The sequence below is a fragment of the Lithobates pipiens genome, unplaced genomic scaffold (genome assembly GCF_037356315.1).
Source record: "Lithobates pipiens isolate NorthernLeopardFrog02 unplaced genomic scaffold, aLitPip1_a1.2 Scaffold_19, whole genome shotgun sequence".
NCBI lineage: Eukaryota > Metazoa > Chordata > Amphibia > Anura > Ranidae > Lithobates > Lithobates pipiens.
Window position 1 is genome coordinate 275,086,475 of NW_027507764.1, and position 12,052 is coordinate 275,098,526.

Here is a 12,052-nt window from a genome sequence, read left to right on the forward strand (position 1 = left end):
TGATCCACATACAATTTTTATCACGCTCCTTGACCATTCCCCTGTCTCGGGGACCTTATTAGGTTTGTCACCTAAACCAACCATTGGACTGGGGACCCCAGTCTCTTTAGCCACCTTTGTTTGAGCCCTGGTCAGGATCTCTGCTGCTTTCAGGTTCACACTTTGCCCTTCCATCTCATGTGGTTTTTCCACTGGTGCAGTATACGTGCCCTTCAACGACAACTGACCAACACCACCCTGAACCCTAGCAGCAGAAATGCTTCCCATCTGGCTGTTAGGAGGTGAAACCACAGACATTTTAGGCTTATTTCCCATTTCTCCAAAGTCTGTCTCAAATATTTCTTCTGGACGTAATCCAGCAGCATACGTAGTGGCAACTTTTAACAAAAGTAGCAAATTTAGGAATAAACCTTTCCTGTCCTGTTTTTCTTTGCTCTGTATAGCCTGCCATACAGTGCTCCACCTAGAAGTACTCCGCAGTACCAGACCATCAAACTGTGGAGGAGACACACTGGTATAGATTGGCTGTACATCCCAAAGTTCAAGCATCTCTTTTAATGCTTGGGTTAATAACCAGGCCCTTGACTCCAGACCTAAGTCCTTCCTGGGGACTTTCATGACACTGGGAATTCAGAGAGACTCACTTGCTGAGACTTGAAAAGTTGCAACGGTTAACGGAACCTCCTCCCAGCTGGAGGTAAACACAGCCTGGTGCTCCACCAGAGCGCTGCCAGGTGCTGGACTCATACCCAACTTCTCAGGCTCAACGAACTGCTGCAGAACATTACCAGTGACGTCACGTTGACACTCCATGTAAACCTCAGTTTTGTGGTTCACGGACAATGTCTCTGCTGTGCCCTTATTTGGTTCATCCTGCTCACAAGGGTTAACCCCTGCAGCAGCCACCGCGCCCTCAGGTACAAGCCGTTCTGCAGCCTCCCCTGCTGGTACAGAAGAAACCGTGTCCACCTTATTTTTGTGCATAAAAGCCTTATCTATCAGGGAGATAAGATTTTTACTCCAACTATCCCAATCTATTGTATGTGTGTTCCCTTCTGCGGTACTCCTCAGCACCGATCCATCTGCCCAAGGAGACACATGAGAACAGACTGGCTTAGCTGCAGACTCATTACACCAGTCATTGTAAATCATGTCAGACTGTGGTAGCACAGGTTGCAATACACCATATTCACCAACTTTCTCTGCTTGCTTTTCATAAACCTCACACACCTTTGCATTTTTCACAGGTTGTGTTAATCCACCATTTACCTGCACATTTTTAGTACTAGCAGTTTGCACTAACACATTACCATTACACGGTACAGTTCCACTCTGTCCCACCAGAGTGACATCGCAGTTGTCCAGGGCAACCTCTGACTCCAATACATGAAGTTCCCTGGAGATTCCTGTGGACAACTGTGCTGTCTTACCACCAGTTGCTACAGGCAATGGCCCATTTTTGCTAACCCCAGGTTCTTTCAGAGCAAAAGTTTTCCCAACAGCAGCAAAGATTTCATTAACAGTAACACTTCTAGCATTTTTAGCTTTTGCAGGCTGTCCTAGCCCACGGCCAACTCGAGCCTGATAGTCATTAGACACAACACTTTTAGTCACCAACACAGGTTCTATTTGGACTTTAACCCTTGCATTCCCACTGTATAGGGAAAAGTCATTCTCAAGTGCACATTCAGTGGCCCCACTAACTGGGGTCACTCTCACATCATCATGGACAGTCTCGTAACCAGTCCTTTTATACATGAAATCAGCAGTTCCAGCCATCACTTCATTAAAGACAGTCTTACCCACCGCAGTAGTTGGGGTCACCATCTTCATTTGAGTACGTTGTCTTATGCACCAGTCCTCTGCTGCACTTTTACTGGCCAACTTCCCCTGGTGGACATGGGATGAAACTACAGCAGGCATCTCCCACTGTTTAGCACCCTCTGCAGGCACATCAGGAAACTCCTTGTTGCTAGGGGTGACTGCAAACATATTTTCACAGGAATCTGGGCCTACAGACAAAACTTTTTTCTCAGCAACATTATCTCCAGTCGTATTCTATAACCTAGGGCAAGAAAACACACCATGCCCCAGCTGGCCACATTCCAGGCATGGTACTGGACGATTTTTTTCCAAAGCGATTCTCTCCTGGTGATTCCCAGCTGGCCGGAATGCACAGGCCTCTTTGTGGGGACGCTGAACCAAATCTCTACTGCTGCTCCTTTCAGGCATAAATTTCACTCTGGTTGCTATGGGAGACCGCACTCTCCCAGCAGAACTTTGCTGGCTCTCTCCAACATGATATATGGGCTCTTCCTTAAGCCACTTTCCACGATCCTTATTAGACATAGCCCATGGTACAGAAACAGCCTGACTGGCTTCCTCTGCGTTGCTGTGGTTAATTCCTGCTAGGTGCCGCTTGCACCAATCCACTGCAGATTCAAATGCTGGTGGACTCTCCATAACAGCAGTCACCTGTGCACTCATTGCACCAGTGTTGCTAGGGACAACCCCAGCCCTTTTTCTCCTTGATAAACTCTGATCAGGCATGTATGGGGCTCGTTCGGGCAGTAACAACCCCTCCAACCACAGAGCTCTGTCTCTCATTTCAGTAAACCTTGCTTCTTTTAGGAGCTTTGACCGCCCCATACTTAGCGACTCCAGAACAACTTTACACAGTCCAGGAAAATGAAAGTGTCTCTTTTAACCACCTCAGTACAGTGCAGTTACACCCCCTTCCTGACCAGACCAATTTTCAGCTTTCAGCGCTCTCACACTTTGAATGACAATTACTCAGTCATCCAACACAGTATCCATATGAAACTTGCGTCCTTTTTTCCACACAAATAGAGCTTTCTTTTAGTGGTATTTAATCACTAGTGGGTTTTTTATTTTTTGTGCTATAAATAAAAAAAAACATAAATTTTGTGAAAAAAATGCCTTTTTCTTCGTTTCTGTCATAAATTTTTGCTAATTAGTAATTTTTCTTCATAAATTTTGGCCAAAATTTATACTGCTACATATCTTTGGTAAAAATAACCCACATTAGTATATATTATTTGGTCTTTGTGAAAGGTATAGAGTCTACAATCTATGGTGCCAATCACTAAAAATTCATCACTTCTGATCAGGCCTTCAGTACATCAGGTGTACCTCATTTCTTGAGACTCTAACTAGTCAGGAAAGTACAAATACCCCCCAAATGACCCCTTTTTACAAAGTAGACATCCCAAGGTATTAAGTAAGTAGCATTGTGAGTTTTTTTAAGTTGTCATTTTTTCCCACAATTCTTTGCAAAATGAAGATTTTTTTTTTTTTTTTTTTTACTAAATTGTCATATTATCAGGTTATTTCTCACACACAGCATATGTATACAACAAATTAACCCCCAAAATACATTCTGCTACTCTTCCCGAGTACGGCGATACCACATGTGTGAGACTTTTACACAGCCTGGCCACATACAGAGCACCAACATCGATGTAGTACCTTCAGACGTTCTACGAGCAAAAATGACGCATCTCATTTCTCAACCACCTATTACACTTTTGAAGGCCCTGGAGTACCAGGACAATGGAATTTCCCATAAAATCACCCCATTTTGGAAAGCTAACACCCCAACGTATAATCTGTGAGGCATAATGAGTCTTTTGAATGGTTAATTTTTTTCCAGAAGTTTTTGGAATATGTGGAAAAAAATTAAAACGCATTTTTTTTACACAAAATTGTCAATTTATAAGATATTTCTAACACGTAGCATGTATATAGCAAAAATTACACCCCAAAATACATTCTGCTACTCTTCCCGAGTACGGCGATACCACATGTGTAGGACTTTTACACAGCCTGGCCACATACAGAGCACTAACATTGATGTAGTACCTTCAGACGTTCTATGAGCAAAAATTACGCATCTCATTTCTCAACCACCTATTACACTTTTGAAGGCCCTGGAGTACCAGGACAATGGAATTTCCCATAAAATTACCCCATTTTGGAAAGCAAACACCCCAACGTATAATCTGTGAGGCATAATGAGTCTTTTGAACGGTTCATTTTTTTCCCCTAAGTTTTTGGAATATGTGGAAAAAAATTAAAACGCATTTTTTTTTTACACAAAATTGTCAATTTATAAGATATTTCTAACACATAACATGTATATAGCAAAAATTACACCCCAAAATACATTCTGCTACTCCTCTCGAGTATGGCGATACCACATGTGTAGGACTTTTACACAGCCTGGCCACATAGAGAGGCCAAACATTGAAGTAGTACGTTCAGGCGTTCTAGGAGCATAAATGACACATCTTATTTCATTCCTACCCATCACACTTTTGAAGGTCCTGGACCACCAGGACAGTGAAATTACCCACAAAATGACCCCATTTTGGAAAGCAAACACCCCAACGTATATTCTATGAGACATGGGCTGCAAATAGGTACTCGGGTACTCTGATGGGCTGGAGATAGGTACTCGGGTACTCAGATGGACTGTGACAGGTACTCGGGTGCTCAGATGGACTGGAACAGGTACTCGGGTACTCTGATGGCCTGGTGACAGGTACTCGGGTACTCTGATGGCCTGGTGACAGGTACTCGGGTACTCTGATGGCCTGGTGACAGGTACTCGGGTACTCTGATGGCCTGGTGACAGGTACTCGGGTACTCTGATGGCCTGGTGACAGGTACTCGGGTACTCTGATGGCCTGGTGACAGGTACTCGGGTACTCTGATGGCCTGGTGACAGGTACTCGGGTACTCTGATGGCCTGGTGACAGGTACTCGGGTACTCTGATGGCCTGGTGACAAGTACTCAGGTACTCTGATGGCCTGGTGACAGGTACTCTGATGGTTTGGTGACTGGTATTTGGGTACTCTGAAGGGCGGTGACAGGTACTCAGATGAACTGTGACAGGTACTCGGGTACTCAGATGGGCTGTGACAGGTACTCGGTACTCTAATGGACTGTGACAGGTACTCGGTACTCTAATGGAATGTGACAGGTACTCGGTACTCTAATGGACTGTGACAGGTACTCGGTACTCTAATGGACTGTGACAGGTACTCGGTACTCTAATGGACTGTGACAGGTACTCGGTACTCTAATGGACTGTGACAGGTACTCGGGTACCCTGATGGGCCGTGACAGGTACTCGGGTACCCTGATGGGCCGTGACAGGTACTCGGGTACCCTGATGGGCCGTGACAGGTACTCGGGTACCCTGATGGGCCGTGACAGGTACTCAGGTACCCTGATGGGCCGGGACAGGTACTCGGGTACTCTGATGGGCCGGGACAGGTACTTGGGTACTCTGATGGGCCGGGACAGGTACTCGGGTACTCTGATGGGCCGGGACAGGTACTCGGGTACTCAGATGAACTGTGACAGGTACTCGGGTACTCAGATGGGCTGGGACAGGTACTCGGGTACTCAGATGGGCTGGGACAGGTACTCGGGTACTCAGATGGGCTGGGACAGGTACTCGGGTACTCAGATGGGCTGGGACAGGTACTCGGGTACTCTGATGGGCTGGGACAGGTACTCGGGTACTCTGATGGGCTGGGACAGGTACTCGGGTACTCTGATGGGCTGGGACAGGTACTCGGGTACTCTGATGGGCTGGGACAGGTACTCGGGTACTCTGATGGGCTGGGACAGGTACTCAAATACTCTGATGGACTGTGACAGGTACTCTGATGGACTGTGATTGACAGGTACTATGAGGGGTGGTGACAGGTCCTCTTTATTGGGGGGGGGGGGCAATCAGTATGTTTGGTGTACACTGTATGCGGTAACGAGATGTTACCGCAATCTCCTCCTCACACACGATCGGTGTGTGAGGAGGAGAACCCGGTAACATCCCGTTACCGCGGTTTGTTTACATTTTAATGATCGGCTGTGAAAGGATCACAGCCGATCACGTGGGTAAACAGCCAGCCAATGGCTGTTTACCAGTGTCGGTGACGAGCAGTGTTCCCGGGGAACACGCCGTCACCGACGTGCACGCGCAGCGCGCTCGCGATCGCGCGCATGCGCCGTGCACGTAGGGGGTGTGACCATCTGTGATCGGCCGTGACTTCATCACGGCCGATCACGTGGTAAACAGCCATAACGAATGGCTGTTCACCCCCTTCGGTGGCGAGCGGTGTCTCCGTGACACGCCGCCACCGAAGAAACAGGGATGCGCGCGCACGATAAATCAGGAAACTCCTTGTTGCTAGGGGTGACTGCAAACATATTTTCACAGGAATCTGGGCCTACAGACAAAACTTTTTTCTCAGCAACATTATCTCCAGTCGTATTCTATAACCTAGGGCAAGAAAACACACCATGCCCCAGCTGGCCACATTCCAGGCATGGTACTGGACGATTTTTTTCCAAAGCGATTCTCTCCTGGTGATTCCCAGCTGGCCGGAATGCACAGGCCTCTTTGTGGGGACGCTGAACCAAATCTCTACTGCTGCTCCTTTCAGGCATAAATTTCACTCCGGTTGCTATGGGAGACCGCACTCTCCCAGCAGAACTTTGCTGGCTCTCTCCAACATGATATATGGGCTCTTCCTTAAGCCACTTTCCACGATCCTTATTAGACATAGCCCATGGTAAAGAAACAGCCTGACTGGCTTCCTCTGCGTTGCTGCGGTTAATTCCTGCTAGGTGCCGCTTGCACCAATCCACTGCAGATTCAAATGCTGGTGGACTCTCCATAACAGCAGTCACCTGTGCACTCATTGCACCAGTGTTGCTAGGGACAACCCCAGCCCTTTTTCTCCTTGATAAACTCTGATCAGGCATGTATGGGGCTCGTTCGGGCAGTAACAACCCCTCCAACCACAGAGCTCTGTCTCTCATTTCAGTAAACCTTGCTTCTTTTAGGAGCTTTGACCGCCCCAAACTTAGCGACTCCAGAACAACTTTACACAGTCCAGGAAAATGAAAGTGTCTCTTTTAAAGCAAGTTGCTTTTCTCTTCATGCAAGCTTTCCTCACCTGCACATTGCACACACACACACAGTTCATAGCAAGAAAAAGGTACACCACCTGCAACACGCAATGCCTTTTGCCTGGCTGCACTTCCACACACAGCCCATAGTTCCTGACTTGAACTTACTGTAGAGCAAGGACCCGGATTTGACTGTCTTGTGCCTGCATTCGAACACCACTTGTAACATTGGGGGATGTTTAACTCAGTGGCAGATGCCTTTTCAGTAAGTTCACAGTGAACAGGAACTTTTGTTTAAGGGCATGGTAGCCCACTTTTATTAAAAAGGAACAACATAAAGTTCATACGTGCACTTGGTTGCCCACACATGGGTTCTTCTGCCAAAAAAACAATACATGAAAAATGCCAAGCCACCTGGCTCTCTTCAGCAGCACTGCCACCTAGGCTTTACAATTTAGCCCTCTTGGCCTTATAACAGGGTTCCCGCACAACTAATGTACCTCTTTTCAGCTTCCTTGCTGCTCAGGCCTTCCACTTCAGGCTCTCATTTGTCTCAGAGGCACACAGCTTTAACACACACAGACTTGGGTCTCTGGCTTTCTCTAGTGCACACCTGCACTCTCTGGACTCTCTGGACTCTCTGGACTCTCTGGACTCTCTGGACTCTCTGGACTCTCTGGACTCCGGGAGACCTCCTGCCTCTCTGGGTGGAGCCCAGAACCCTAATCCTAACTTTGCTATAAGCCCAGGACCCACCTGCTCAATCAACCAGCCAGACTCCTGGATGTTCCAAAAACCCGGTCCCAGGATTGGAGATTCCATCCCACCCATAACGCTATGGAATCTCCAGGCTCCAGGTCCCCGAGTGGATTTTACAAACTTTGGAGGAAACTGATAAAACAGATTCCTCCACATTAAATACTCCTGGAGCCCCTCAACCTGCCTATTTGAGAACCCTGAGCGACAATTACTAGGACAGGGAACTGTACTGTCACAATATATATATATATATAATACTAAATACACTGCAACTAACTGAATCAACTGCCTGCCTGAAGTATATTTAAACAGTACAGGAATGGTCTGCAGTGAGATCTAGCTAAACTGTATGCAGTGGATATATATATATATATATATATATATATATATATATATATATATATATTAAATACACTACAGCTAACTGAATCAACTGCTTGCCTGAAGTATATTAGAAACAGTAATGCCAGTGGATATATGTATATTATATGTATATGTGTATATATATATATATATATATATATATATATATATATATATATATATATATACTAAATACACTGCAACTAACTGAATCAACTGCCTGCCTGAAGTATATTATAAACAGTACAGCAGGAATGGTCTGCAGTGAGATCTAGCTAACTGAATAAACTGCCTGCTCGAAGTAAATTAAATGACACTCTCTCTCTCTCTCTCTCTCTCCGCCAGCAACACACTACACAAAGCCGATGTGCAGGCGGCCTTATATAGTATGGGGCGTGGACTTAACCCCCTGAGCCATAACAGGCAACTCTGGCTTGCGGACTTGACCCTCGCAAGCTGTATCAGCAATGGGAGTTTTGACTCCCTTGGGCGGACATGCGCCGCTCCACCAGATGGGTCCCTCCTTTTCCCCTATTTCGGGATGGTGGGAGGGGCCCGCTGGTTGCCTTGCCATCCACGGCTCACTCCGTTGATCGGCTTAGGCTATTGCGCAGTCAGGACCTGACACATGCGCATTAGGAGCGGTGGTCCCTGTGACGTCACCGCCCGGCACTGTCGCCGGCTGTATGACGCGCCGGGATGGAGGACAAAAGAGCGCCGTGTCAGACAGCCCGCTCACAGTGCCGGCTTTTGTCTGATACGGATGCACTCTGGGCACAAAACAACCTACAGGTAATAGGGGACCTGTGTTTAATGGATCTATGGTGTTACATGTATCCTTACATATATACACTTTTCTCTTTCTTTACATCTGTGGCTAGTAAGCTCCATTAATTATTCGCCCTGCTCCCAGGAACGGTATTACTGAACCGCCTATACATACATCTTGTGTAAGCTATTATCGTCACATCGTGGGGGCATCTTTAACCCTTCAAACTCATCTACTGCATGAACTTAAGGTCCCTGTATCCACGGCCAGGTTGTATTTCAACTTTCATAGTCATTATCCTTATGTATTGCTGGTACTCCAGTTGAGGTCTATATAAAATTGCAGTGGTGTGCCTGCTTAGACAGGCACATCATGCCCCCTCTTTTTACCTCTAGCCTATTGTACTGCTAATTATGATTTTTTCATTTTTTATTACAGTTTAATTTGCCCAGATAATAATTTTTGAACCTCCTGTGTCCGCCCCAAGGGTGGTTAACCTAGCTGATAGCTGGGCGCCACCCTAGCTGTGCGTCTCATGTGGGGTCTTTGACCGGTAAGCCTTACCTCCCTGTGTGTCAATGCTTTAAAAAACTCCCTGTAACTAATATATGATTATCATGTTGTTATTGTACTTCCTCTTTTTAACTGGAAATGATCATTTACCCAAAATAGAAATGCTCCAAACATCTCCTGAAGAAGCGACTAATGTTCGCTAAACTAGTTGAGAGAAAATAACATCGCTATTAATTTTGGGCATAAATTTCCATTGTGGAGCATTGGCTTCTCCTGTACAACAAAGATTTGGAGACGCTTCTGTATTATGGTTGTATACCTACATGAATGTTATAAAGCATTTTTTTAGGCTCTGTAACTTTTAAATACCTATATGTTTAATTGTATATATATAATCTTTTTTCTTTTTGTTTTGTAATACAATTTTAATTTTACTCGTGGTATCGAGACAGTCCTTTCATATATGGGCACGGCACACCAAAAAGTTTTTTTTGGGGGTTTTGTGCGCATGCCTTCCCTTTCCAAATTCTACGTATAATAAGGATGAGGATACCTACCCCTAACATTTGATATATTTTATATAGATAAGCACCTAAACACAACTATCATAAACTCCACTCTCAGTAACCGCTGCAGCCTTTTACCCTGATATGCTCCTGAGATCACTTATGCTTCGTACACAATTGCACATTCCGACAACAAAATCCATGTTTTTTTTCGACAGATGTTGGCTCAAACCTGTCTTGCATACACACGGTCACACAAATCTTGTCAGAAATTCCAATCGCCAAGAACACGGTGACGTACAACACATACGACAAGCCAAGAAAAATGAAGTTCAATAGCCAGATCCAGATCTCAAATTTTGTTTGTCGGAAATTCCGATGGAAAATGTCAGATGGAGCCTACATGCGGTCAGAATTTCTGACAACAAGCTCCAATCGAACATTTCCAGTCTGAAAATCTGACCTTGTGTACGCGGCATTATACTGTCCTTATCTCAAAGGATACAAACCCTTGTCTGTGATGCTTGTGCATGCCAAAATTTCAATTCTGTATATGGTTGGGTCACAAATGTTTTTAATATGCTATTTTTCTGTTGTAATAACAAAAAATAAAACATTGCAAAAGTGATAACATTTTTTATAATAAACTAAATGGTAACTAATACCTCAAAATGCGTAGTCAGCAACCTTGACCTGTCACAAAAGACCACTAAGGCCGATTGCCTTGGGGCACGAAGGAGCAATGCAATTTCAGACAATCCGTATAGTAATGTTCTATGTGTAAATACATACTATTATACATACAGCGCATTGCATTCTATTGTACATAAAGACTCAGAACTGTAATTTCTGCTTAAAGTTATTGAAAAGTCTTGTTTTAAAAAAAATAAAAAAATAATAACAAACAAGTTATACTTACCTGCTCTGTGCAGTTGGTTTTGCACAGGACAGCCTGGATCCTCCTCTTCTCGGGACCCTCTTTGCTGCTCCTGGCCCCTCCCTCCTGTTGAGTGCCCCCACAGCAAGCAGCTTGCTGTGGGGGTACCCGAGCAGAGCTGCAGCTCTGTGTGTCCATTCAGACAGGGAGCTGCCATTCGGCAAAGCAGCGCTGCTGTGTCTCAGCCAATCAGGAGGGAGAACCAGGGATGGCCAAGGGACTCGTGGATATCACTGGACAGAGAGGGTGCTCAGGTAAGTATTAGGGGGTGCTGGGGAGGCTGCTACACACAGAAGGCTTTTTATCTTAATGCATAGGATGCAGTGGCGAAACTACTGCCATAGCGACCCACGTGGGCACTATGGGGCCTGCAGCCGAGGAGGGCCCAGTGAGCGGGCAGTGGGTGAGCCGCCGAGCTGCCCGTCCACTCTGCACTCCTACAGTCACGCTGGCTGTATGATCAGACGCAGCTGGGTGGCTCCGTGGCAGGGGGTGGTGCTTTGGGAAGCTGGGAGGCTCGGTAGGTGGCCAATCAGCGGGTGGCGGAGCAGAGAGATGACATCATCTCTCACTGCCTGACACCCTCCCTGCTGCCTGGCAGTTCCACCCTCACTCACTGTGCAGGCAGCAGTGAGATTACATCATCTCTCTGCTGCCTGACTCAGACTGGGAAACAGAAGTGATAATCCCCATTCCCCACCTTAGCAGAAAAGGGACAATCTGCAACTTGTGGCAGGTGATGTGGCAAGTGGACAATCCGCAACATGGGGCAGGTGACGTGGCATGTGGACAATCTGCAATGGTTGGCAGGTGACGCGGCAAGAAATGTGTGGCAGATGATAGTGGACAATTAGCAACGTTTGGCAAGTGTCAATCTGCAACGTGTGGCAGGTGTCGTGGTAAGTGGACATCCCGCAATGGGTGGCAGGTGATGTGGCAAGTGGACAATCCGCAATGGGTGGCAAGTGACGTGGCAAGTGAACAATCCGCAACTTGTGGCAGGTGACGTGGCAAGTGACAATCTGCAACTTGTGGCAAGTGGACAATCCACAACGGGTGGCAGGTGACGTGGCAAGTAGATAATCCGCAATGTGTGGCAGGTGATAGTGGACAATTTGCAACGTTTGGCAGGTGACGTGGCAAGTGACAATCCGCAACATGTGGCATGTGACGTGGCAAGTGGATAATCCGCAATTTGTGGCAGGCGATGTGGCAAGTGGACAATTTGCAACTTGTGGCAAGTGACAATCCACAACTTG